Source organism: Marmota flaviventris, chromosome 6 (assembly GCF_047511675.1).
Source record: "Marmota flaviventris isolate mMarFla1 chromosome 6, mMarFla1.hap1, whole genome shotgun sequence".
NCBI classification, from domain to species: Eukaryota; Metazoa; Chordata; class Mammalia; order Rodentia; family Sciuridae; genus Marmota; species Marmota flaviventris.
This window is the reverse complement of record NC_092503.1, coordinates 75,779,177-75,806,972: the sequence shown is the minus strand read 5'-3', so window position 1 is coordinate 75,806,972 and position 27,796 is coordinate 75,779,177. Positions and strand designations below refer to the sequence as shown.

The following is a 27,796-nucleotide window of genomic DNA, read 5'->3' as shown; positions in this document are numbered from 1 at the left end:
TTTTAAGGCACTGTACTAAACCCTTTATATACACAATACCAACAAATCCTTACAACAAGCCCATGAGATCAATGTTATTACCTTCACTATACTAATATTGACATGAAGTTCAAAAAGGTTAGGTAACTTTGCCTGTGGTCAGAGCTTGTGGGTAAGGGGAGCTAGGGATCATATCCCACGTTGTTGGCCTTAAGGCATCTATTTTTGTGCTTTATATGCTTTCCCAATGAATGCGTAGAGCCACAGAAGAGAGTCTCCAGCTATCCTCTACCTTTTTAAGGGTTAGGACTCTATTGTTCAACTCTGTGACCTCCACTGAGCCTAGTCCTACACATTATGAACAATTAGTTCTGAGAAAGCAGCAAAATAAAGAAGAAAGCACGGGGATTAAATCAGAGCATACTACCTTTGAATCTTGGCTCCATTCTTTACTAATGTCGCATCCTTGGAGGTGTCTTCAAAATTTATATCATAGAGGGCTTCTGTGCAGAAAGCCATGAGGCATGTGAGTTTGTCTCATGTTGCAAAGCAAGCACAGAGGAGGAACTGGTGAAGAGTGGGGTGGGCAGCCATGGCTAAAAATCTTCCAAGCCATCTCCTGTCTTGGCTGTGTATGTGCACAACCTCCCTGAACCCTAGCCTGTTACTTGTAGAAGCTGGAAAATAACACTTACCTCATGGGATCAGTGTTTTAAAATGAACCCCATTTAGCACACCGACTCACTGATTCAGTCAGTCCACAGTAAAGTCTGAGAATCTGTTTTCTAATCAGTTCCCTGTTAATGCCAATGCCCCTGGTCCAGGGAGCCTACTTTGGGAAACACTGATGTAGACAGAGAAGAAAGGAAGGAGCAAGTACATGGCCAAATATAATATAGTTTTGTTAATCAAATATCTTTAGAGTGAGCATGGGAAATTATTTAAAAAAGGAAAGCATGATAAAATCCAGGACAAACTATTAGGACTGAGAGGCATGTGTAAGAGAGTCAAAGATAATTTGATAAAACTAATCAACCAGTGTCCCAAGAAATAACACCCAACTGCTCTCCAGATGTCCCATCCATAAGAGAAAGATGAAAATGTGACCTATATCCAAGAGGTGAAAATACTATGTAAGTAAATACACACAGATATCACCCACAAAAACAAGCACTTGTGCTTTTAAACCTACCTCTGAAATGAAGGTTGTCTTTGCAGAAGCCAGTGCCTCTGTTCAAAAGAATATGAACACCCCTGCCAGCTCCAGCTGAAGTCAATGCCATCTTCTTCTCCAACAATGCTTCTACTGTTTCCTTTGGAAGCTAATCCAACTGGTTGGCGACCAGATTCTGGGTTGTGCCTGGAGCTGTGTGAAAGGTTTTGCACGTTAAAAGTAAAACTGGTGAACCAAGGCTTTTTGACAGCTTTGTGAAGTGTGAAAAAAAATCATATTTCTCTGGCACAGTTTTATGAGTTTTTGTCTTGAGCAAGAGGGAAGCTTTGCCTATGAAAATGGAAAAAGGGTCATACAAATGACCTCAGCAACTGGCAACCTAATTTGAGATCCAGTGAATTCCAAAACTGAACAACCTCACCCCTATTCTCAGATTTTTTGTGTAACTGCACAGGCATTTTTCTTTGCACCATGGACACCAACCTCCTCAATTTTCTCTATCAACTGCAGCTGCTGGGGCCAAAGAAGCCCAGTTAGGAGGATCTACATAAAATGCTGCTGAACAGAGTAACTGACCATGACTCATTACTATACAGAACAGGATGTTGCAAGGATTCCTCCAGAAGGCGCCATGTTTGTGTGGAGAGATTATTTGGCTAGACTGAAACATAAATTAAGGGTCTAATAGAGGCTCAAGAGAAAGAAATTCATCTACAAATCTTCTGTGATAATGTTAATGAAAGAATGGGAAGACAGAAAATCTAACCACAGAGGGATCTGCTCTTTCTATCATTTCAACAGGCAATGTACCATGCAGCTAACCAAGGAGGAGCCTCAGGGGCTTCATCTGAAGTATTTGGTGAGAGGCCTGACCAACATGTTCATGTAATCATGTGTTTTTTAATTTGTCAGCTTTTTAAAAATTAATTGTGATTTATTTTCTTATTCTAGAAATATTCACTTGCTTAACTATTTTTGCTTGTTTTTCCTCAAGGAGGACTCTCCAAAATTGTATAAACTTTAAGTCTCCCCAAACCTGAATCTTCTCCTTCCCTATGGTGTCTATTACTTACAGTGTTTAAACTAAAAAATAATCAGACAGATGATAATATTTCCTGGACTAGGTGACTATATTAGTATTCTAAAGCTTCCATAACAAAATATCATAGATTGGATGACTTGAACAACAGATTTCTCACAGTTCTGGAAGTAGGAAGTGCAAGATCAAGGTGTTAGCAGGTCTGATGTCTTCTGAAGCTTCTTTCTTTGGTTTGAAGATAGCTGACTTCTAACTTTGATCCCACTTGTCTTACCTCTGTGCAAATATAAGACTGTTCCCTAATCTCTTCTTCTTGTAAGGACACCAACCATTGGATTAGGACTATCATATGACCTCATTTTACATTGATTACCTCTTAAAGGCCCTATTTCCAAGTACACTAACATTCTAAGGTAGTGGGGTTTATGGATTCAACTCATGAAATTTGGGAGTGTTTGTCCCATAATACTCCATCCTCTGGCTTACAAAAAACACATAGTTCTTACATGAAAACACATTCACCCCATTTCAACAGCCCCAAAGTTGAAATCCACTCTAGAAACCACTCTAAATCCAAAATATCATTTCTGTTATCAATAGCACTTCATTTTTGACCATTAGGACATTAAAACTTTGGGGGGAAAGGCTATGTTTCTCCCAGCACCCAGATGCTCAAGCCTGGAGCTGCCATTAGTTACTGGCCTAACAGGAAGAGGCAGTGGGCTCAGACTCTGTTGGTAGTTAAAAGAACAACTTACTGTTGAATAGTTCAACTCAACATTTGAAGTTTACACAATTATATTTTCCTCTAAGAATTTAATTGGCCTGGTTTATGACCCCATGCCAGCCCCAGAGGGCTGATTTCACAAGCTGGGTCATTACTTAGTCCCTACCCCACATAAGCAGGAATCTTAGACATGCCAGTTCATTTTCCACGAGAGGGTCTCCACATGCCCAAGAACCCTGAGGGTCCTTCATGTTTATCCAGCTTAGCCTCTACCTCCAACATCGCTGCTTTTAATGTCCAATACCCCCAAACCCACAAAACTACCCCAAAAGATCAAGGAAACCAAAGGAGACTTATTGGTGAGGCAATTAAAATTGCAAATCTCACTTTGAGTTGGCTAGATGAGTCACTGAAAAGTGAAGAGAAATGCTGACCTTTCCATATCTCCCATTGGTACCATTTTACCTTAGAGACAGAATGTATGTATGTGTGTATGTTGTGAGTGGGCAGCCAGTAGACTGTGGCAAGAACACAGAAAATTGTGAAGAGGTAGAACAGAGGTAGAAAAATACAATTAAACTTACTTCATGTGACAGTGAAATCTATCATGCCATATAGACCACACACACACACACACACACACACATACCATATCTACATATTTACACACATGCACATTTGCTGCAATGCAAAACAAAACAAGCAGAAATGAAAAACAAAACTTCATTTTAAATGTCATAGGTCCACTATGAATCCTAAAGAATGTGCCTGCATAAAACTATAATCCATGGTTGTTAGGTTATTTTTCCTCTTCATTTACACAGTGGGTACCAAGTTTTTATTACTTTGTTTATTCATTTAACAAGCATGTATTGAGTGACACTCATTTGCCAAAAAATATCCTGCTAAACTCTAAGGATTCAAAGAGGAGAAAAATATAGCCTATAATAATGTACTGCAGGGAAACTTACACTTTTGTAGGTCTTTTCAGTACTTACAGGACAGTGTCAGAACAGGCAGTGCTGCCTGGCCTGGGGATATAGGGAATATTGTATGGCACAATAGTTGGGTTCCAGGGAGAGGGCTCAGGAAGAGCAGCTGAGGGGAGTGTCCTAAATGCAGGGAGGCTCTCCACAAAGATGCCTGTCATAAAAGGGAAGTTAGTGAGAAACTCAGGCTTGCAGAGTGGAAGTTGGGTGCAGCATACAGTAGCAAAAATAGACTCAAAACCCTTCTAGAGGTTGGGGTGACTTTTAAGTATAAGCTTTCCCTCTCATTTTTGTTATCTTTCTGGAGAGATTGAAAAGCCTCAGGGCTGACATAGTATGGTTTACTGTAAAAACAAGATCAGTAATTATAAACTGTCTGGGGACTCTTTCTGAAAGAAATAAGTTGGAAATGAAGTTCTTCTATAAAATCTATATTTTAGATATGATTTATTTCACCAACTGGAGATAAATAAATTCAGATATAGATATTCCTGTGTGGTATATTTGTATATGTTTATGATTGAGAAAAATTTACACTGTAGATACCACCTGTTAGGTCAGAAAAGGTAATTTCTTAATCCACCTAACTAACAAATATTATGCAGGTGGGAAATATACACATTGGTGGGGGGTTGGGGACAATACTCCTTAAGCAAGATCAAGGGAATTTTGTTAGTACCCAATAACATCAGCACACATTTTTAATATACTATATTCAGCATCACTTCAATACAAGAGTTCTATGTAGTCTAGTAATCTAGAGTTTAGGGTGCAATTGAAAAGATGTCCATAAGGCCACCCAAAGTCTAGTGCAAGCTGGGACTTCATTAATGTGTTGAATAGATGAATTAATTCCAGGTACTTGAGTACTTCTTTACACAGAAAGTAAAGTAATTTCTCTAAAGACTTTTCTGGGCATTAAGTTAAATTCAAGTGCTGATTTAGCCTTAAAAAATGTATTCTTAACCATATATGTCCACTGCCATTTTGAATCAATAGTGTTCAAGAATAAAATAGAGAATAATTCTTGAGGGCTTTTCTCATGACATTAGGTCCAGATTTCCTTGTATGCAGGATTGGATTTTTATCTGGCCCATCCAACATAGGTGTTTTAGGCAGTCTCTTTCTCTTTTCCTGCACAGAGAACGTCAATTCTGTTTCCGTGCCATTGCTCAGCTGAGTCCCTCACCTGGAATGCCCTCCCTGCCTTTCGGAATATCTAGAGCCTACTAACCATCTCACAGCTGAGTTCTGCCAGCCTGGGACTGTGCTTCTTTTCCCTATGTGGCTTCCAAATGTACTTTTCCTCCTACTGACTTTAAGAAGTTTTTTTTTTTTGTTTGTTTGTTTTTGATGAACATTTATTTTATTTTATTTTATTTTTTATGTGGTGCTGAGGATGGAACCCAGTGCCTCAACACATGCGTGCTAGGCAAGTGTTCTACCACTGAGACACAACCTAGGCCTCCTGCTGACCTTTTAATGGCTGTGCCAACCCTTATACTGTGATCTGTGTTCTTCAGAAGATGAACAAAACTTTCTGAAAGATATACAGCTATTGATGTCTTTAAGGAAACCAATTTCCAGATAATCAGTTTCTTTCTTTTTTATTGGTTGCTCAAAACATTATAATGATCTTGACATATCATATATCATACATTTGATTCAAATAGGGAATCAGTTTCTAAGTATACTTCTCTGTAGCACTGATCTGCATGAGAACTCACCTCGGTTAAAAGCATCCTTTTAACCACTGGCCTCTTTCCTGTTTACAAAAGAAAAGCACATCTCCCACCCAACAGAAATCTTACAGAACTGTAAATACCTCTAGTGGCCAGAAAATGAAAAATTCAAAATGCTGATAAAAAAAAAATGTTAAGAAAGCAATTGGTAATAATGACTAACCTTTGCAAGCAATGTGGTTTTTCAAGATTTTGCTTTCAATAAACTTGAGAGAGGACTCAATTGAAGTTAGAGCATTAAAACATTTTGATAATAGATCATTATATGACATACAAATCTGAATGAATTATATGGGCTATATATTTTATACAAACCCCATTTTCCCTATCTTATGATTTATGTAAAAAAGGTTTGTTGATGCTTAAGTCTATAAAAGCAAAAAAAAATTGGAAGAAATTTGATATTGAATTTTGACCCAATAAGGCAATGAATAATTGGAAAAGAAACAACTAAATGAAAAAAAAAAATGAAATAATTTCACTCATCTCAGTCAATGATGCATGACTAATAAAGGTTAATTTTTGTGTCTAATCATGTATAAAAATTTAGTATATATCAATGTTATGTCTGATGTTATGTGTTAATTATTGTTACAATAACAACTCAATATAGAATGAATGAATGTCTTAATATTTAGAGCCTAGATCATAATGTAAAAAAAATGTTTCAATATAAATATTTAATTGTATGTACATTTTTGTTACATATGATATCATCAACAAAAGAATTAATCTCAGAATTGTATGACTAACACTAGGATGTGATTCTAAGGTGGAAAAGGAACAATAATAAACTTTCCCACTTGTTTGTCTATTTATAACAGCTTTTTTGAGGCATAATTTTTATACTATAAAATTGACCCATAGTTGTGTGAAATTATATATTTTTATTAAATTTATATTGTTCTAAAACATTTTCATGCTCAGCTTCAGACTGTCTCCACCAACCCAGAAATACCTGTGAGCCCATTCATAGTTAATCTGTTTGGGTATTTTTAAAATGATAAGTATCAACTAACTGATATTTAGATTTCATTGAATACACTTAAGTGAAGATGTTGATATTTATAATGCATTAGGTATTATGCCATATAAGTTTCTGTGAAACTATAATAAACATTTTAGACATCAACCTAAGAATATAGGAGGATCCATAGTTAATTTAAAAAAATAGTGATATTCAACTAATCTAATATTTAATGTTTTAAAATTATATTTTATAAAATAGAATCTGATCAATTATATATTTGTTTAATTGGTTGGTTGAAGTAGATTTTGCACATTTGAACTTGATTGAAACCAGGAAGTTCAAAACTCATTTTCTCTTAAAAATACACATTATTCTAGTTTCTATCACAGAAAGGAAAAGCAATAAAATATTCCTTTTTTCATTTTTTTTTGAATGGCACAGGATATATTTTCCAAGTTTGAAGACTATGCCATTATATTCTTGGATGACAATTAATATCACATTCATGTGGGAATGTTCAATGATATTTTTGTTGACTTAGGTCTTCTTAGACCTAAGATATTGGCCTTAAATTAAAAATTGGACTTTGTTTTTGGTCATCTTCATTGAACAAAGTACTTAGAATTTATTGTCTCCAGGTAAACATTAAATATCTATATTTTTCTTTGATATAAGGACTAAGGCTCAAATGTCACTATTAAATAAAATTCCATATAAATTATATAATACACACACATAAACATGGCTATATATGCATGCTTAAAAATAGATTTTAAAGGATCATTTTGGATCCTATTCTTGCATATAACCTTTTCTGAGAGTAAGAAAGAATACCATATGTAGATACAACTATTTAAAAATCAGGAATAAAACTGTCTTTTCCTGCATAAAAATTAAAGGTGGGTTTGCTTTATTTCTCATTGACTTTCCTGCTTTGTATTAAAAAAAAATAGAAAAGTCCTTCAATTACTGAAGAGATTAAAGTGTAAGGATCTACGTCAGCATGATAAAGATTTCTCAGCATGATTAAGGTTCCAATCTCATGACATGTGGAATAACCTATGTAATTATATTCCCTTTAGTGCTACAGAAAAGTCCAAGTGACTGTAATACATGCTAACTTAATCTTAGCCACAGAAAATGTGTTTCTAATTTTCAAATTCGGCAATTTTTCAATAAAAGTTGTTGCAGTTCGTCTGATCTATTCTCAAAATACGGAAGTGCTTGAAGCCCGACCACCTGCAATAACAGATTACTGCTCTCTAAAATATTACCATACACCTACAATGTGGAGGCGCAAAGCTTTGCTAAAAAAGATCTTTGTTGTTTTTTCTAAAAGAAAGAAGTGATCCCAAAGCAAAGCTGGTTTTCAGCAGCCTCTCTGCTCCCAAATGCGACTGGCATCAAAGTCTAATGAAAACCTGTTTGCGGACACTGGATCCAATCCAAGGTACACCATTGGCATATTCTAGACCCCTTGGGACATGACTCATATAAAAAACACAGGGCTGTCATCGGACGGCTGGTGGCTCAAATAAATCAAATTTACTTTGAAAACTGAGGCATACCAAAATTTTATTAGGTGAAACTTTGGCATTTCTTATAGCCAACTTGCACATATATATTTTTATTACTTACAGCAGTTAAAAGGTATGCTACCAATCATATGCAAAACAAGAAAAGATTGCAGAGTACATTTTTTACTGGGTGGTAGTAGGAACTACTTTTTTCTTTCTTTCTTTCTTTCTTTCTTTCTTTCTTTCTTTCTTTCTTTCTTTCCTTCTTTCTTTCTTTCTTTCTTTCTTTCTTCCTTTTTTTTAAGGAACTCCAAATAATTAGTAATAGATGGTGTCAAAGAATGTAGCCCAGTGTTTGCGTAATTCACAAGCCCAAATGGTGCAAACTTCTTCATTGCATCCTCCATTAGCCGATCTCATTACTAATCTTAAAGAATGACTTTTGCTCTAAGGTAATTTCTTGCTCACTAAAACTATCAATTGTACCACACTTCACGAAATGATGACAGATAGTTTTTATAATATGCATTTATGAGAAACAGAAATGAACATACTCAAGTTCTTGATGATCTAAAAAGGATTAAACTTTAAGCTGCAAAGGTCTACTACTGCTTACAGTACATTAAGTCAGTTTCCGATGCCAGCATGGGAACATTTAATCTTCTCCTTGATTAACTATTAGAAAATTCTTTATTCTTAAGTCTAATATATATTTACCTTTAAAATATTAATTGGTCATCAAAGCCATGGGAGAAAATAGGCCTTTGCCCAAAATAATGTATTTACAAATTATTATTCCCTTTATTTTTTTTCTATTTATCTATTTGTCAACACAAAAAGTATGATAATTGTACATATTTATAGAGTATCACGTGGTGTTTCAATACATGTATATATTGTATAATTAATATTCACTTTTTAGGCCACTCTGTCACATTTTTAAAGTGGTGGCACTAATTTTCCTTAAGTGGCAACTGCTTTGAGAGATTTATGTAGTGAAACATGTATTATTATATACATGTTTAAACACTCACACCCACAAACTTTTCCATCTCTTACATCTTGGCAATCTTGGACCAGAATCTCTTATAAGACTTACATGCATCAAAAATATTCACTTTTAAAATATTGAATTTTGCATAGAATTCATAAAGCTTACTTATTTTAAAATTTTTAAATTGTGGTAGGTCACATGTAAGTATAACTTCAAAACCTGTATACTCTACTAAAATTTTGTGTGTCATATACTTTAAAAAACTCTCCTAAAATGTTTTTAGTTATATTATTGTGTAGATTCTCTGATTATTTGAGTATCCTTCTATGAAACAGCAATAGTCCTTTTCCCCCACAGTTTACTGGGCGAACAGTAGCTGGCATCACAGAAAAAGGACTTTCTATGTACTATATTGTGTTTTTACTGACTAAGCACAAGCCAGGCAACACAAAGAGTCAAATCAACTATTTTGACTGAATTTATCACTTGAGGAAATTGTTCTGAATACAAGTTTGACTAAAAATTTGTCCGAATAGAAATCACTTCATGTGAAATGGCTCAGTGTTTTTCACACTGATGTAGCCTCTCTGAGAAAGGAGAAGCAGAGTGGGTTGGCCATAGAACACAGGGGAGGAAACACATCTGAAATCAATGAACAAGGAATTGTTCAAGGCTTATTACCTGCTGTGCATGGTGCTAAAACTATGAAGAATAGAGAAGAAATATGAAAAGTGTTCCTGTCCTTAAATTGCTTATGAGCTGGTTGAAAATGCATAAAAGCCTAACTAAATTAAAAAAAAAAAAAGCAAGGTAGTAAGTTGATTCATGTCCTAAGAGTAGTAGTGCACAGGTTTTATAGGAGTGGGCTCAATAACGTGTTTCCAAGGGGAGGATTGTTAAGGAGAGAGGACAGGAGTGGCTGAAACAAGCCATTTAGACATCCTAGACATCTGTCTCACTAGTGTCTACCAGTGTTTGTTCCTGTTTCCTCCCCAATTTGAAAGGTCTTTTTCTTTGAATAGTTTACTGGCTCCAACCTCTAATTTTAAAATTTTGTTTATAAAAGAAACACCATAAATAAAATCAGATGAAAATTGTGATGCTGGAGAAAGATTTGTCCCATCATTGACAAAGAGTTAATATCTTAAGGTAATTACCAAGCACATTAATAGGAAAAAAAAATGAAAAAGACCGTAAGTACACACCTGACATATGAAGTAAAATTGGGCCAATTAACTATAAAGAAATATTTAATTTCATTGAAAATTAAAGTAATGAATAAGGTAATGAATGGCTAAAAGGTAATTAAAAATTATAATTTCTGAAGGGAGATAAATTGATGCTGCAGTTTCTAAAGGACCTGTGGCAGTATACATTAGAAGCGTTAACATGTGTAATAATCTCCAACCCAGAAATTCCATTGCTAGGACATTTTTTTACAGAAATAATTATAAATATACTCAAAGGCTTAACAGATAAAGATAATTACAGAGTTGTCTTAAGATTTTTTTAAAAATTGAAACAATAAATGTCCAATAACAGGATCAATCATAATACAGTTTAAAAGTAAAATTACCTAATGAAATAATAATGATATGGAAATATATCTACACACTAATATACAGAGTATGTTATCAAACATACAAAATGCTTTTCAAATTTAAAAAGGAATATACAGGAAAAAGCTGGAACGAGACACATTCATATGTAACCAATGTAATAGTAATTATCTGGGTAGTGGGGAATACAGGTCACTTATTTTAGTCTTCTTTATAATTTTCAGAAATAAAATATATAAATTTTATGTACTGAGAAATTTAGTCACAAAACAATGCTAAAAAGAACATTTTGAGACTCAAGTTTTCATGCATATGTGAGATAGCTTTGTCAGATACTGACTGACTAATGCTAGCCGGGTATTATTTTCTAGAGGGGTTCCTGAAATGCATTTCCAACAGGGGCTGATGATAATGCCATTTTTCACTGTACCTTCAGCAAAACGGAATATTTAATGAATTTAAAGTGTATTATCAATTTGTTTTTTAAACTACCTTTTGGAACTTTCTTGTAAGGATAATACATTTTTGTTTTATCAAAATGAGGAGTTTAAATTTTAAAATTATAATTATCTCCTATAACATTTAACATTTAAAATGTGTATCACTTTATAAAAATTTATCAGTGTTTATTTATAAGTATAAGTTATATTTTCCTCAATGTTCTTGGGATGGGAGAAACGAGTTTGGGAAGAGATTTGCTTCCAGTTCTCCCTGTATAACTTATCTCCTGAGCAACACAATCAAAAACTCAGCTTTATCCCAACTTTGCTTCATGGCTTTAAGCACAGCTCACTCTCAACTAACTTAGCAGAAGAAAGTGTGAGTATACTTGAAAGCAACGCTAAAAAGCTACCTATTATTGTCTTTGTACCACACTATGTTATTATCCAGCAAATATGCCACATTTTACCAAAGATATTTGCCTTTGACTAATGAGACTAGGGTGAATTTGGGAGACACACAGAAACATATAGAATATCTGAGAGAAGTCAGTTTTAATTCTTAATATTTCTGAGAAGAAACAATATAAATATGGACAAAAGCAGATTGAATTATAGCAAGTTTCTGTACCAGCATGGCTCCTAATTCCAACTCATAACGGAAGGACATTGACATAATTAAGTTGCAGAAATGATTTATTCTAGAAAGGTTAAAGTTTATTCTCACCCATGCTTGTTCTAGAAATGGAAATGCTCTCTCAGGCTTTTTAGTGTGACAGGTTTCTTCAGGTTCAATGAGACCTTTGGGCCAAAGTTTTTTGTCAATCAAGTTAACAGCACAGATTTTCTCAGTCATGAAAAATGCTTTTTTTTTCTTTATAGTTATTCTTGGGAAAATGGAGAAGTGTGCTTCAGGATAATTTATAAGTGAGAGGAACATTTCTTCCATGAATAAAATGATTTTTGCTTATTTTTTCTCATAGCTCTTTTTAAAATAACACAGGTTTTCTGAACTTTCTGATGAAGTAATAATGAAAGAATAACTTGAGTTTTTCTGAAGCAAGTAAACAAAACCCAGCAGGGATAGAAATACAATTCTCTGCTTGGGCAGTTCTCCTTTGTGAGTTAGATTCTGCATCAAGTGATTCCAAACCCTGATCCTGACCTTGTCACCAACTTGAGCCCCCTTCTATCTCATTAGGTAAGCAGAACTCCTCCTGTCACTCCCCCTGTGACAATTTGGAATAAATTGCTTAGGTGGTCAGAATGAGAGGTGGGCATTGTAGGTATCTTGCTATGTCACCTGACTTGCAACTGCATTTCTACAAAAACCTCATATAGCCTCCTTTTCTAGAGAGTTCTTGCTCAAATTATCTTTGCTCCTCCTTCCTTAACTGTTTTTCCCTTCTCATTAGATTTAAGAGCAGCTAACTATGGAAAGGTGCTTATACTGATGAAGTTTTATTAATTCTATAAAATGTATTGTGGCACACTCATGTTCCCAAGCATTATAAATAAAACAGAATGCCACTAGCAAAATCAAATAAAGTGAGAATTGTGGGTAGAACAGAGAGGCAGGACACCTATACTCTCCCATCTTTCTCATTCACAAGATTTGTATTGAAACTAGTCATTTAATAAAACTTCTTTATGCCTCTGTTTTATTCTCTGAAAGAAATGAAGGTGTTATATTATTTTTCTGCTTGTGGTCTGTGTATCTCAATCAGCCCATCAACTGCCTTTAAAAATATTTTTTCCTTCCTTTCTTCAGTAGTACAAAGCTTTCAGCCAGTGACATCAAATAATTACAATTTGACTTGCAACAAAACCTGTAGTCAAATCTGCTCATAAAATATTCTTGAAGGCTATTTTAGGAAGCCTATACACTAGTTCTTTCAACTGGTGCCTTCACAGGAAAGGCAGTTTCTCTGAGGGTAAGTATGTGCTTCCTTTATTATTATTATTATTATTATTATTTGTGTGTGTGTGTGTGTATGTGTGTTTAAAATTTTTTTCCCCAAGAGGGTTTGTAGTATTTGTAGTATAGAACAAAGAACTAAACAGTAAACTCATTCACACATGTTCTACCAAGGTCAAATAGAAAATAAAATTATAAGTAGACTGTCATTGCTGCAAAACAATGCTAACTTTCTCCATCTAGTTGGCTTTTCAAATGCTTAGAATAAGCAGCAGATCAGACGGTGTTGTACAAGTCACACATATTATTTGCTTGAATGCATGTTTATATCAGAATTATCGTAAGTAAAATAATTTTTAATGTCTGATAAGACCCACAATTTACTTTTCACCTTCCTTACTGACTCTGTGAACAATGAGAAGACTTTGAATTTTTTGGTCAGAGTTGCTGCTGTGTGATCAGCTTTAACACCAAACTGGGGCTCTGCCCAGGTAGAGTCCTTAGGGCCCAGAAACCCTGTAGGGGGTCTTTGAAGACTTGACTCTGGGTGATGGTGGTGAAAAGAGCGAAAGAGGAGGAGTGGTTAAAAGAGAGAAAAAAGAAGAAAATCAGGACTCTCGATTATATAAGAAATAATTCTCAACTTTTAAATATTGTAATGGTTCTTTCAATGGTTCATAGAATTTCTATCTGCAAGGAATAGAATCAACAAAATTCTCTGCACTCAAGAGTAGCTGAGTAGAAGACCAAGGAAACGATAATGCGAAGGACATCATTATCCAAAGTACATGTATGAAGACACGAATTGGTGTGAACATACTTTATATATAACCAGGGATATGAAAAAGTGTGCTCTATATGTGTAATAAGAATTGTAATGCATTCTGCTTTCATTTATTTTAAAAAATCAATAAAAAATTTATCAAAAAATTTTGGTGTTAACAATCACCTGTGACCTGTATTTTTTGAGCCAGGGGTCTCTCCATGTTGTCCAGACTGGCCTCAAACCCCTGGGCTTATGTAGTCCTCCTGCCTCAGCCTGCTGAGGAGATGAGACTACAAGTGTACAACTAGTGATTTTACAGTAAATTATTTTTTTTTGTTTTTAAAAATGAAAATAATTATTGTTTTTTAAAAATCAACTAATTATTGAAAGTAATTCTAACAAAGAAATTTTAAAGGGGGTTCTAGAATTTATAGCTTCAAAAAAATCAAATTTTCAAAAGTGATTTTTCTAATACTTGCATTTATATTTTTAATTTTTAGAATTTTAATTACTAAATTAAATGGAAATAAGTTTCAGTACTTGAAAATTTACTTATTTTCATGTAATAGTTTTAAAATTTTCTTAAAAAGCTAATACCCTAAAAATGTATTTGTAAAAACTCCAACATATGGGTTTTGGGAGAATTCTATATGTAAATTGGCATACTTTTTAGAGCTATTCATTTTAAAATCAAATGCACAACTAACTCATTGATAACATGTCAAGTGACAGAGACAACACTGATCTAGAACATAAGAGATCAGAAAAACTCCCATGACTAAGACTAATGTAATAACACTCATTTGAACTCAGAAAAAATACTTGCAAGTGCAGTATTCACTCTTCAGAAAGTATCCAAACTAGTTGAAATACTTATTTAAAATAAATAATGTGTTATGATAGCACTTCAGAAAGTCTTGGCATCAAGAATTCTTTCTAAACATCCTGAGATTTGGTAACATACTGCTTTATTCATAAAGATACTCTCATGTATAAGTTCCAGTCTGTAAATCTGAATTATTCATATAATATTATCAATATGATAATCTAATAAAACCTAAGCTTCCACAGTCCTATTTTCAGAGTGCTACAAAATGCAATCAAAATACTACTTTCTTTTGCTTCATATTTAATTGCAGTAGCTGTCCAAAGGAAGAATTTTATCAACAGTTTATAAACCAAAAGAAAAATTGGATATGTTTTCACTTTGCAGATTCATTAAGGTGTAGTTTTGGATTAAAAAATTGGTTTACTTAATCAAAATTTTCAAAGATTATGAAAATATATTAATTTGCTAAATTTGTATAATTAGCACAAACATTAAATTTTTTACAAAGCAAAAGTATCAGCTTTAGAAAACAGGTTAAAATAATTTGCTAAACATGTTTAATCAATGTAGTAATCTTGATCTTTATGAAAACTTCAATACCAACCCAAGTAACATCTGTATATTGTTGAGAAGAATCTTCGTCGGTGTTTTTAAATACCTGATTTAGAAAAAAATTCTATGAACTAGATTTTAAATTTCTTGTTGTATAACAAATTCAATGATTTGATTGAATTATCAAAGAATGAAATGTTGGTTAAATTCAAAACATGAATCCACCATTCATGTTTAACTTATTTAAATGACTTGAATTCTTCCTGATAGACATGAAGAAGTTTGTGAAATGGAGAATAAAGTAATGAATACATTTTCACCATTTGCTACCCCTATTCGTGTGAACAGTTTCTCACAGATGATTTCTACCAAGAATGTGAAGACACCATAATTTTTTTAAAAATCCTGATTAGGATATGTTGGGTAGCCAACCAAATCATACAACTACATAATAAAATATACTAAAGAAAGTTCCAATTTTTCATTTAAAAAAAAAAAAAAAAAATATATATATATATATATATATATATATATATATATATATATATTCAATGTGTGCTATCCTCCTTAATATTGTGTTTTGTTTAATATATGTATATAAGCTAAAGAAAAAATATGTACATATATCTTTTTTCACCAAGCCCCATATAGAAATGTCACCAGCTTATCCCAGTGTGTTGTATAAGCATTGAATATGTCAATGAGTATGAATAGGCTTGGGAAACACTGCCCAAGGAATTTGATTTGCTAATTGTTGGATAAAATACTATTAATAAATCAAATTTACAAAGGAGAAACCCAAATATCAAGGATAACTCAAATATCAAGAATATTACCAAGGAGAAAAATCTGTTGAACATAGTTCAAACTGTTTCTCAGTTTATGAGATTCAATGTATCTATGAGAGAAATAGGTTGTATCCCAGGTTGTTCAAGGGTAAAGATACTTCCAAAGAAAAAGTTTCCAATTGTACTGATCCTTCTCCAAGTTTCTCTCAGTGCCTCCCAATGTGCTAATGATAGAAGCCTATACTGGACATTCAGTGTAGTATCTCATAAGGACCACATTATGGATTGTCTGAAATTCTGGTCAGTGACTAAATCTTACAAAACTTGAGAGAAATTGGGTATTTGGAAAATATCTTCAAAGTCTCACTCTTCTGGGGACTATCTGGAAACAGGAAGGGCAGAAGCTTGTATATACTCTTAAAATAACGTCCATCAATAAATCAACTTTCATATTAAATTCCTCAACTGAGTGGTGATACATATCAGAATTTTTGCTAACTGTAGAGACACAAAGAATCCTTTTAAACAGATGCTATTTTAAAACCTCATACAGGAATAGGTCTGAAGTTTTAAATATGTATTGCAATAACTCCTGTTTCTTAGGACTTTTTATCTCATCTACTGTTTGAGGATTTTCCAGGTTCAATATTGGGTGCATCAAATTACTCTATGTTTTTGTATGTTTCAGAGAGTCTGAAGAGACAAAATAAAATCTTTCTTTTTGATCTAAAATGGCATTTCCTATATAAGAACAAAAAAGTTTTTAAAGCTCTGCAATTAATGTATTAAGAAACCTGTACAGCCTAAATAAAACTGAACATTATTTCTGTGAAAGCTTTTCCAAAGCTACTAGAAAAGGCAGCATCAAGAGGAATATCTATATACTTACAAAGAAAAGCAAAACTCTATGCTGGATTGCAAATAATAACCTAAGAGTTATTGAAATCATGAGAATAACTTATAAAAAGTCATTGTAAAGCATTTTGTAAAATATTATTGCCATTCTAATGTTAACTGATGACAACAGAAGTTCTTCAGGGACTGGTAAAAAGTGCACAGTGTTGGAAGAGGAAATATAAGGAAAAAGTAAATAAAACAGGGTGGATATAAAGACCTTATAAATTTAAGCAAGGGTAGGGGGGAAAGACAATTGTGAGTGATAGAAGGAAATGTCTTACCAATTTTATGTCTGATTCTATTAGAATAAATAGCTCATTTTTAATTTCAGGGGACTCAAACCCAAATGGGAGAACTATGTTTACAGAGACATTTTCATACACATTTGAAAACATAGAACATATATGTGTGTGTGTATGTGCATGTGTGTGTGTATGTGTGTGTGTGTATATTTTGAATGCAGTCACTCAATGTAGTCAGTGCAAAATCTGATCAAGACAACCCAGATCCCCCCACACACATACACACGAATTAATCCTACCATTTTACAGGTCTTACAGTATAATTGAATTATTTGTATAGAAACATAAAGTATAAAGAATTTATCATTTCTACATAGTCCTGATAAACAACTAGCATGGAATCACCTATATAAAAGACAGATAGACATGCTGTTCAGCAATCTTCATTACTTACCCAATAAACTCAAGGTCTTTGGAAAGTGCCTTTATAATCAAAATTTGTTTCCTAAGAATCAAAACTTTACAGAGTAACAACAAAATGATGATGAAGAATGACCAACAGACTATATTTAATTCTTCGAACTTTTCTTTTAGATCTGAAGGAATGTAATCTGCAAATTACCTGCCAAACTAATATCATGAGGAATGCTCTCTGAAACGGGTACATTTAATCAAAATGAAGAATAAAGAAAGGGTCCTTATGTAAATCAGATGCAGGCTCGCCAATTCTGCAGAATGGATTCCTTACTCTTTCACTGCTCTATTTGGAACTTGCATGTTATTAATTATTTCTGTTTGAAAAAGGAATAAAACATGAGTGAAGCTAGAATGTTCTCTGACTTAACAATAATGAGTGGTCTTTTAAAAAGATTAAAATAAAAGGTTTATAGTCAAAAGATATTTTGATTGTCTGCTTCACTGGAGTGTTTTTTTTAACCTGTCTGACTGTGCTCCTCCTTCAGGAAATAAGCCTCACCACCTCCAGCTAAGGGGTATCAGTCTCCGAGAGAAGCTCATCCGATGTTTACATTGTATATTCAATTTCCTTGGTTTTGCTATCTTACTTTTGTCATTTCTGTAGGGTCTGGGATGTCTTGATCAGATTTGCACTGATGACATTAAAGAGTGACTGTAGAATCTTCATTTCCCATATGCCATGAAGATAAAAGTGATAAGAATTGGAAAAGATAAGGGAGAACAGAGGAAGCAGAACAGAGTCAGAGAAAGAGAGAAGAGAATCAAAGGGATTTTCTCTTACACAGGCTGCCTCTGAAGAAAACATCTGCCTGAATGTTTTCTGCTGAGAATGACCTGTGAACACAATCCAAAGTTAAAGGGAGTGGGGAAGGAAGTATAGTGTACACTTTGTAAAAACTGAGAAAAGTGAATGGATAAATTCATGTTTCTCCAAAAAGTACAATATATAAATGTTATTCTGAGTCCAAGGAGCTGAAGTTCTCTTCTGCATTTGAAGGTTTTAAAAATGTAATTTCAGGTTTTGGTTGAGGGTAGCTTCTAGGTTAGGAAGGTGCAAACTAAAACCAAAGAGACAGAAAAACCTTTACCTCACATATAGAATCCTAGGCATTTTTAGTGGAGCAGCATGGCCACTGAATTCATTTCAGGTTGAAATAAAATGTTGGGATTATCTGAAAAGATGATGTTTGAACAGATTTAAAATTTCTCAAATTAGTGTGGGACCAGTATAACAATCCAATAGAGTTATGTGAGGAATCATAGTCCTCCCATTTTTTAAAATTTATTAACCAAGAAGTTTATGGCTCAAATTTGGCATCCAGGAATTTATACTCTTATTGGGAGGTTGGATTTAAGCTTCAGATATAATGAAAGAAACACCAAAACAGAGACAGAATTGAATCAAATGGTGGTGGGGGTGTTCTAATGGTGTTAAATTTTATTGCGTGTGAGCTCTCTGGGCTTTCTTAACCAGAAATGCTCCTTGAACATTTCCTCTTATATTAAAATTTATAAACCCAGAAATACTCTTGAGACATGTGATCTTCTTTTCACTTCAATCACAGGTAGACCATACTGATTTATATTGAATAGGGTAGGAGAGTGTTCCCTGGCGCTACATTACCAAACTTCCATAATAACTGTCATTGGTATTTAATGAACTTGTACATATCCAGCATCATCCTGAAAAAAAAAAATGTCCTAATAGCAATCCTGTGCAATAGTACAAAGATCATTCCCATTTGGTAGATGAAAAATCTGAAGCACAAAGTTTGGCCCAACTTCACAAAGCAAAGTCAGTGGTGGAACTGGAAATCTAATTCAGGCAGACTAACTCCTATTTGGTCACAACACCATATTGTTCATCTATTTGCGGTGACATTTCGATTAGCTTTTTGAAATGGTTTCTAAGGAATGAAGGAGATTGGTAAAAAGTAAGTTTACCATATCTGATTGTTCATTTAGATTCAAGCATGAAATGTCAGGTATTGGGTTAGATGCTGGGAACAAGAGGCAGTCACTGTGCTCATGAATTTTAAAGCCTGGAAGGATTCTCACAACTGGAATGAGAACAATCAAGAAGTGCGAATGCAACTCTGCGTGATAGGAAGGATTGGAGTCCTGAAGTATATAAGTAGAAAGCAATGGAGTGTCTTAAAGGGCATTTGTCTCAGAAACTACAACTAAGGAAAAGTGGAACAGCCTTTTGTCCTACAAGTAAACATTCTAAGTTTTGCAATAATGCAGGCACTTCAGGAGATTAGAGCTACCCATTTTTCTGTGAGCTTGCTAACCTTCCGAAGCTAAAATAATAGCCCCTCAAGAATGTTGCAGATGTATACATAAGTTGGTTTAGTGAGTCATAAAATGAGTAGCATCTGCATTCAGTCAGCTTCCTTGGAATTTACTAAAAGTATGAAAACATTAGGAAAACCTTCTATCAGTGATGAACAATCATGCTCAGCATAATAAAGACTCATTAACAAAAGCTTTGGGGAATGAGGGTGGGGAAAAAATGAGTGGAAGATTAAAGCCAAATCAAAATATTGATGAGTTGTTGCTGCAAGATTAAGAGGGTCTTTGCTATAATAAGTAAAGAAAATTAGTATGAGTTAATTCATGGAAAGACAGCAAAAACAAAATTGTCTCTTATGTCATCTAATTTAAAATTTTCTATTATTTATTATCATTTAGTGATGTATAATAAGAGAAAGGCAAAGGATAAATTGAGAATCATTAGGATGTAATGATGAGTTTCAAAGACAGTTTCTAATGAAAAGCAGAATTTTTCAAAAATAATAAAAACCCAAATCATATTTCAGTTTAAAAGCTATAATGATGCTCTGACTCTTTTGAAGTCCACTGAGTTTCAATATGTTCTTGCGTTGGTGATTTAATGATTTAAATTTGTACTCTATTTAGGAGGTAAAATGTTTGTTACTTTACATGAAAAAATTTAATTGTGGAAAATTAAAGTTGAAAGTACAAGAGAGCAATCATTAAAATCTACAAAACATGTATTGCTTTATAAAAAGAAATATGCACATAATTTTATATATAAACTAGAATGAAACACATATGAGTAAAACATACCATAACATTTCAGAGTTATCTCTATAATGTGATTGTGAACATTTTTTTTGGTGTTTTTTATACTTCTTTTGATATTTTAATTTATACAATTAGCTGGTACCACTTTTATAATTAGGAAAAAGTCATGTTATTTTAAAGTAGACACGATCTATGTTGTAGAAGAAATAGATTATATGTTAAATTGGATACTTACTAGAAACTCAAATTATTAGCAGAAGGTAGTTTACAAAGAACAAATCAAATCATATAAACTTAATAGCTTCTTTTTGGCTTGAACTGTAAGATTCAGCAGATGTTATATTGGAATTTTAGCAAAGAACATGATGCCGTCTCCTGAGATTTTACTGACAAAATGAATTTAAGTCTGTTTGGATCAGATAAATTTTACTTTGTTGGAAAACAGGGCTGAAAGTCAGTAAACAAAAAAACAAAAAATGAAACAAACAACAAAAAAAGACCTGATCAAGGAAAGATGCTAATGAAAGAGCTGCAGCATCAATCAGCAATAAGCCTTAGGGAACAATGATTTAGTGAGCACAAGGAACATTTAAGACAGAAAAGACACTGGTGGGAAGTGAAAATAGGAAAAGAAGCAGAAAACAGAAAATGATTAGGTAGCACCTACTTTGCACAATTTATTGTACTAGTTTCATGCATTGCTTTTTTACTTAGTGCACAATAATTCTGTGAGGTAGATATTATTTCCAATGAACAAATGAGGGAATGAAGAACAATGAAAGACATAAAATATCACAGACAAGTAGGAAGCCCTGACAAGTATATTGACTCATTTAATTGGTCAAACTTGATCTGAAAAATGAAGCTCATCAATGGTTGGTACCTGATAAACACAAAAACTTTCATAGAAATGTGAACAAAAGTGTACTGTAAACTATGAAAAGAAAAACTTGTGCAGCTTCTACATACTACACTTTATAATAAGGAGACAGACAGTTACCTTCTCTCTCTACAAGTATAGTGATTTTATACCTGGAACATTGTGTCTCGTTGTGAGAAATTTACCTTAACAGAGAGTAAAATCCATTAGAATACTGTTGTCAGTAGCACACATGGGGAGCTGACTGAATGTTGACAGAGATGAGTCAGAACATCTATGAAAAGCATAAGCACTTGGAGAAAATGATGTAGCCTGATCTGAACTGGAAAAGTAGGATACATGAGATAAAAGAAAGGAAAGAAAAAAAATCAAACGTCAATAAAAAAAAAAAAAAAAACTTTCTAATAGTGGGGACTATCAAAACCAGAAGATTTGTTCCCAAAGGAAATCCATAGTTTGGAAGATTAAATACTTGACTGGGTAAACATGAAAGAATAACTAATCAAGAACAGTTCTAAATTTTATACTTCTATAGATTCATTTGTAAATAAATTATTGAGCGACAAGGACCCATTTAGTCATCAGCATCAGAGAAAAAAACTGTTCCATAGATGTCAGCTCCTCAGATAATGCAAGCCTTGCAATAGGCACAATTTTTCCTTTAATTTCAACCTCTTTAGTGGAAAATAATTTAAATTGCATTACTCAGATCCTTGGATTCTTAAATATTTCAATACAGAATTATGATACAAGATGGCAGAATATATGTGGAAAGGACCCTAGAGCATGGGGTCAGGGAAGGCAGAGCTTCAGCCCCGGTACAGGTACAAAGCATCCGCAACTGGAAGACTTTTTTGTCCTTTTGATCCATAATGTATACATTTTTAAGAAGAAAATGATGTTTAAAGTTTCTTCATATAATTGCTCAAATTCTGACTATCTGCTCTCCTATTGCACTGTGATATTATTTGCCTCTGCCTTAAATCTTCCTCATGCCTTCATGAGCTAACAGGCCTTAGGCTAAGCTCTGAGTGTGGTGCATCCCCCTCTGTGAGTAAAAGGCCTGTGTTTGGTAATGGTACTTTTCCTTGACACTCCAAAACTCCCTCACTCTTGTTTTGTTTAAATTACTTTCCAATTCACAGGCACTTGTCTAAAAATAGAGACTTCTGGAAGTCAGATTACCAGGTCAATGAGACAGTACCATATACCTACTTTGGGGATGGTCAAGTCAGTGATGATAATTATTGAACCTTTCTACGTGCAAAGTGATGTGCTGAGCACTTTTCATCATATCTCATCCACTCTTCACAATATTGTTAGAAGACAAAACTATTATTACTTTTATTTTAGTAACAAGGAAACTGGGGCTCAGAAAGATTGAGTGAGACACGTGGCAACATTGCTAGTAGTCTTGCCTCTGGATTTAAACCAGGCAGTCAGATTATGGGCCCATATACTTCCTCCCTCCCTCCCTCCCTCCCTCCCTTCTTTCCTTCCTTCTATTATACAAGACAGCAGAACACATTTCAATTCATAGTACATACATAGAGCACAAATTTGCATTTCTTGGTTTGTACACAAAATAGAGTCAACACCATTCATTTCTTCATACATGTACTTAGGGTAATGATGTCCATCTCATTCTACCATCTTTCCTACATGGGCCCATATTCTTAATAAGTAAGCAATGGTTCCTCTGTAAATGTAAAATAATAGGGGGCATAAGTTATAGTCTGTGAGTTAAAAATATTTTGATTTTTTTGCTATTTCATATAATATATAATTACTAATATTGTAAAAGCTTTTTTATTCACATGTATGAGTGTTTTTCTATGATAGGTAATAAAAAATTGAATGAGAGATAAAGGGAGATTTTAGCATTCTAAAGTCATAGGTATGATAACCAGAATTCATTCATTTCTTGTGTAATGTAATATAAATACATTTTAAAGAAATTTATTGGGATATAATTGATATACAATAAATTGTACAATTGCATAGATTTTGGCAGATGTATATACCTATAAAACCATCACCATAGTCAAAATAATGAACATATGCATGAATCCCAGAAGTGTTCCCCAGCCCTAGTACATTCTCTATTCCAGTGAGATCCTTCCTTCCTGCATCCTTGGCCCTCCACCAGATAACCATTGATTGGATTTCTCCTTCTCTTTCTGTCTCTCTCTCTCTCTCTCTCTCTCTCTATATATATATATATATATATATATATATATATATATATATATATATACACACACACACACAAACACACACAAATATATGCACACACATATACATACACGCATATATAAACTCATGAATTTATATGGTTACATACACATACATATTAGTTTGCAGTTTTTAAAATTTTAAATAAATGGTACCAAACTGTATACATATTTTTTATTTGAATTCTTTTACTTAATGTAATTATTTTAAAATTCATCCATGTCATTGTGTTCACCTACAGTTACTTTCTTTTTATTATTACATAGTATTGTATTGTATAATCTACCACAATTTCTTTACCCATTAACCTTATTCACCTGTTGATGAATATTAGGGTTGCACCAATTTGGAGCTGTTACAAATAAGGTTACTATGAACACATGGGTGTAGGTCTTCATAGGCACATTTGCTTTCATTTTTCTTAAATAAAAATACCTAGAGTGTGATGGCTTTTTTCTATCATTGGAATATACTATACACTTTTTACCAAAACTATTTTTCAAGTGATCAGACCATTTTACATTCCTAGTAGAAGTTTATGAAAACTCCAACTTTTCCACACCCTTACCAACACTTGGTATAGTCAGTCTTTTTAATTTAGCCATTATTATGGGAGTACAGTGGTAGTTTATTATGATTTTAATTTTAATTTTCCTATTAATAATGTTGAACATTTTTTCATGTTTCTTTTTGACATAAATTTAGCTTTACTGGTAAAAATTCTGTTGAACTTTTCCTACCCATTTTTTTTTTAATTGGTTCCTACTTTATTGACTTTTGAAACCTCCTAATATATTCTAGATACAAGCCTTCATCATATCTTTTGAAAGCAGAATATCATAATTTTGATGAAGTCAATTGTTTCTATTTTGTGTGGATTGTGCTTTTAGTGTTATGTCTAGACAATTTTGCTTAACCCAAGGTTACAAAGATTTTTTCCTATGTTTTCTCTAGAAGTTTTACCGTTTTAGGCATTATATTTAGATCTGTGATTTTTTTTGTGTGTATGATGTGAGTATGGTTTGAAATCTATTTTTTAGCATATTGGGTTGCTGTAGTTTAGATTTGGAATGTCCCCCAAAACCCAGGTGGTAAAGGCTTGATCTCCAGTGTGGAGTGATGGAGAGGTGGCATCTAGTGGGGGGTTTTAAGCACTGGGAACAAGCCCTTCAAGGGGATAGGTGGAACCCTGTGCTTTCATCTGCCTCTATCACTTCCCCACTGCCATGAGATGAGTGTGCTTCCTCTGGCACACACTCCCAACATGATACATTGTGCCTAGGTCCAAAAGCAATGGAACCAATTAATTATGGACAGAACCTCCAAAACTGCAAGCCAAAAATAAACCTTTCCTCTTGATAAGTTGATTTAACTGAAAGTTGGTTAACACAGGAGTATTCCATTGTTGAAAAATTGTTTTTTGAAAAAAATTTATTCACTCCATTGTCTTTGCACCTTTTCAAAATTTTCTCTATTTGATTCTAGCAGTGTATTGATCCATTTTTACACCAGTATTTCACTGTCTTGGTAACTGTAGTCTTAAAATAAATCTTGGAATTAGGGAAAGTTGGTACTTTAATTCTGTTTGTTTCAAAGTGTTCTTAACTATTCTATGTCATTTGCATTTCTATATGCATTTTAGCATAAGCTTTCAATTAAAAAAACCTCCTGATATTGATTGGGAATATATTGAATATATAGGTCAATTGGGCAAGAATTGACACCCTAACAATACTGAGTCTCTGATCTAGAACACAGTATAAATCTATATTTAAATGGGTCTTTTTAAATATCTCCAAACAATGTTTTTTAGTTTTGGTGTACAAGTCTTGCACATATTTTGGCAATGTTATCTCTATGTTGTTCATATATTCAATGTTATTATAAATGGCATTATTTTAATTATTTCAACTTTTAATTTTTCTTAGTGGCCAATCTTATTCATATATTGATTTCATATTCTGTCACCTTGTTTAACTAACTTGCTGTTCTAGTAGGTATTTTTATAGAGGAGAAAAAGAAATACCTTAGAGGAGAAAACATTGACGTAGTATCATATTGAAGATTTTTCATAGATATCCCTTATCAAGTTAAAAAAGATAACTTCTATCTCCAGTGTGATGAAAACTTCTTTTCTAAATCATGAATAAATTTTAGATTTTGTCTAATATTTCTGCATTATTTGAAATGATCATATATGGTTTTTCTTTTTTAGTCTGTAAGTATTATGGATTAGATTGATTGATTTTGAATGTAAAATTTATTTTGCATTCTTAGGATAAACCACAATTGGTCTGAAAATATAGTCACCCTCTTGGATTCAAGGGAATTTGTTTTCATGACCCCCCAAAATCTTCAAATGCTCAAATCCTTTGTATAAAATGGCATATAATTTGCGTATAACCTGTACAATCCTCCCATAAACTTTTAAATCATCTTTAGGTTACTTATAATGCCTAATACAATGTAAATGCCTTGTAAGTAGCTTTAAACTACATTGTTTAGGGAATAATGACAAAGTCTACAGGTGTTCAGTACAGATACAATATTTTCCCAAATATCTTTGATCTCTGGTCAAATCTGCAAATACAGAATTCAGGATATGGAGGGTTGATTATGCGATCTTTTAAGTTTATTAGTATATTATATATGCCAATATTTTTGTTAAGAAAATTTTAAACTTATATTCATATATTGATCCATAGTTTTATGCATCAGCAAAGTGATGTTGTTCTCATAGATTGAGTCAGAAAGGAGTTTCTCCTCTCAAATTTTATGGAACAGTTTGTGTAGAATTGGTATTACTTTTTGGTTAAATGTTTGGCAGAATTTGAAGTAATCTGGGCCTGAGATTTCCATTATGGAAATTGGTTAAATTACAAAGTCAATTTCTTTAATATATATAGGGTTCTCAGTATATCTATTTATTCTTATGTGAAATTTGCTAATTTTTGTTTTTTGAACAATTTTCCCATTTCATACAAGTTACCAAATACATTGCACAGAGTTGTTTGAAATACTGCATTATAATCTTTTTCCTATTTATGGATTTAAGGTATTGACAACTCTCTGATTTGGGAAATGGTAATGCCCTGGCTTTCTTGACAAATCTGCCTAGAGATTCATCAATTATATTAACCTTCTTCATGAACCAAGTTTTGATGAGTTTCTCTAGTCTGTTTTCTATTTCATTGACATTTATCATTTTATTTCAACTCTTTACTTTGAGATTAAGTTTTTTTCTTTTTTTCTAGATTTTTTGAGTATAAACCGTGGTCATCATATTAAGTTCTTTCTTGTTTTTTTTTTTTTTTTTTTGGTGGGGGGAAGGGACAAGTACCAGGGATTGAACTCAGAGGCACTCATCCACTGAGCCACATCCCTAGCCCCATTTTGTATTTTATTTAGAGACAGGGTCTCACTGATTTGCTTAGCACCTTGCTTTTGCTGAGGCTGGTTTTGAATTCGTGATCCTCCTGTCTCAGCCTCCAGAGCAGCAGAGATTACAGGTTTGTGCCACTGCGCCCAGCTCTTTCTTGTTAATCTTCAGGATATATAAAGAACTCAAAAAACTTAACACCAAAGTAAAAAAAAAAAAAAAACCCAATCAATACATGGGCACATGGGCAAAGGGACTGAACAGACACTTCACAGAAGAAATACAGTCAAAAAATACATGAAAAATATTAAATATGAATGTTATTTAGGGAAATGCAAATTAAAACTACACTGAGATTCCCTCTCCAGTCAGAATGGCAATTATCAAGAATACAAGTAACAATAAAAGTTGTTGAGGATGTGGGGAAAAAGTACATTCATACATCGCTGGTGGGACTGCAAATTAATTGGTGCAATCACTCTGGAAAGCAGTATGGAGATTCCTCAGAAAACTTGGAATTGAACCACCATTTGACCTCATTATCTCACTCCTCAGCATATACTTAAAATTCTATAGTTATGAGGCCACATCAATGTTTATAGCAGCTCAATTCACAATAGTCAAACTATGGAACCAACGTACATGCATTCAA

General features: G+C 33.4%; 2 long non-coding RNA genes across 2 annotated transcripts in view; one reads left to right on the top strand and one right to left on the bottom strand.

The window, feature by feature from the left end:
* The window catches only part of LOC139706228 (uncharacterized), a 51,565-nt gene extending 50,260 nt beyond the window's left edge, over window positions 1-1,305 (bottom strand). Inside the window, exon 1 of the long non-coding RNA XR_011707864.1 lies at window positions 1,172-1,305. This is a non-coding gene — a long non-coding RNA (uncharacterized lncRNA). The remainder of the gene's footprint in view (window positions 1-1,171) is intronic.
* Window positions 1-17,941, top strand: part of LOC139706227 (uncharacterized) — a 101,631-nt gene extending 83,690 nt beyond the window's left edge. Inside the window, exon 4 of the long non-coding RNA XR_011707863.1 lies at window positions 17,717-17,941. This is a non-coding gene — a long non-coding RNA (uncharacterized lncRNA). The remainder of the gene's footprint in view (window positions 1-17,716) is intronic.
* Window positions 17,942-27,796: the final 9,855 nt, after the last annotated feature.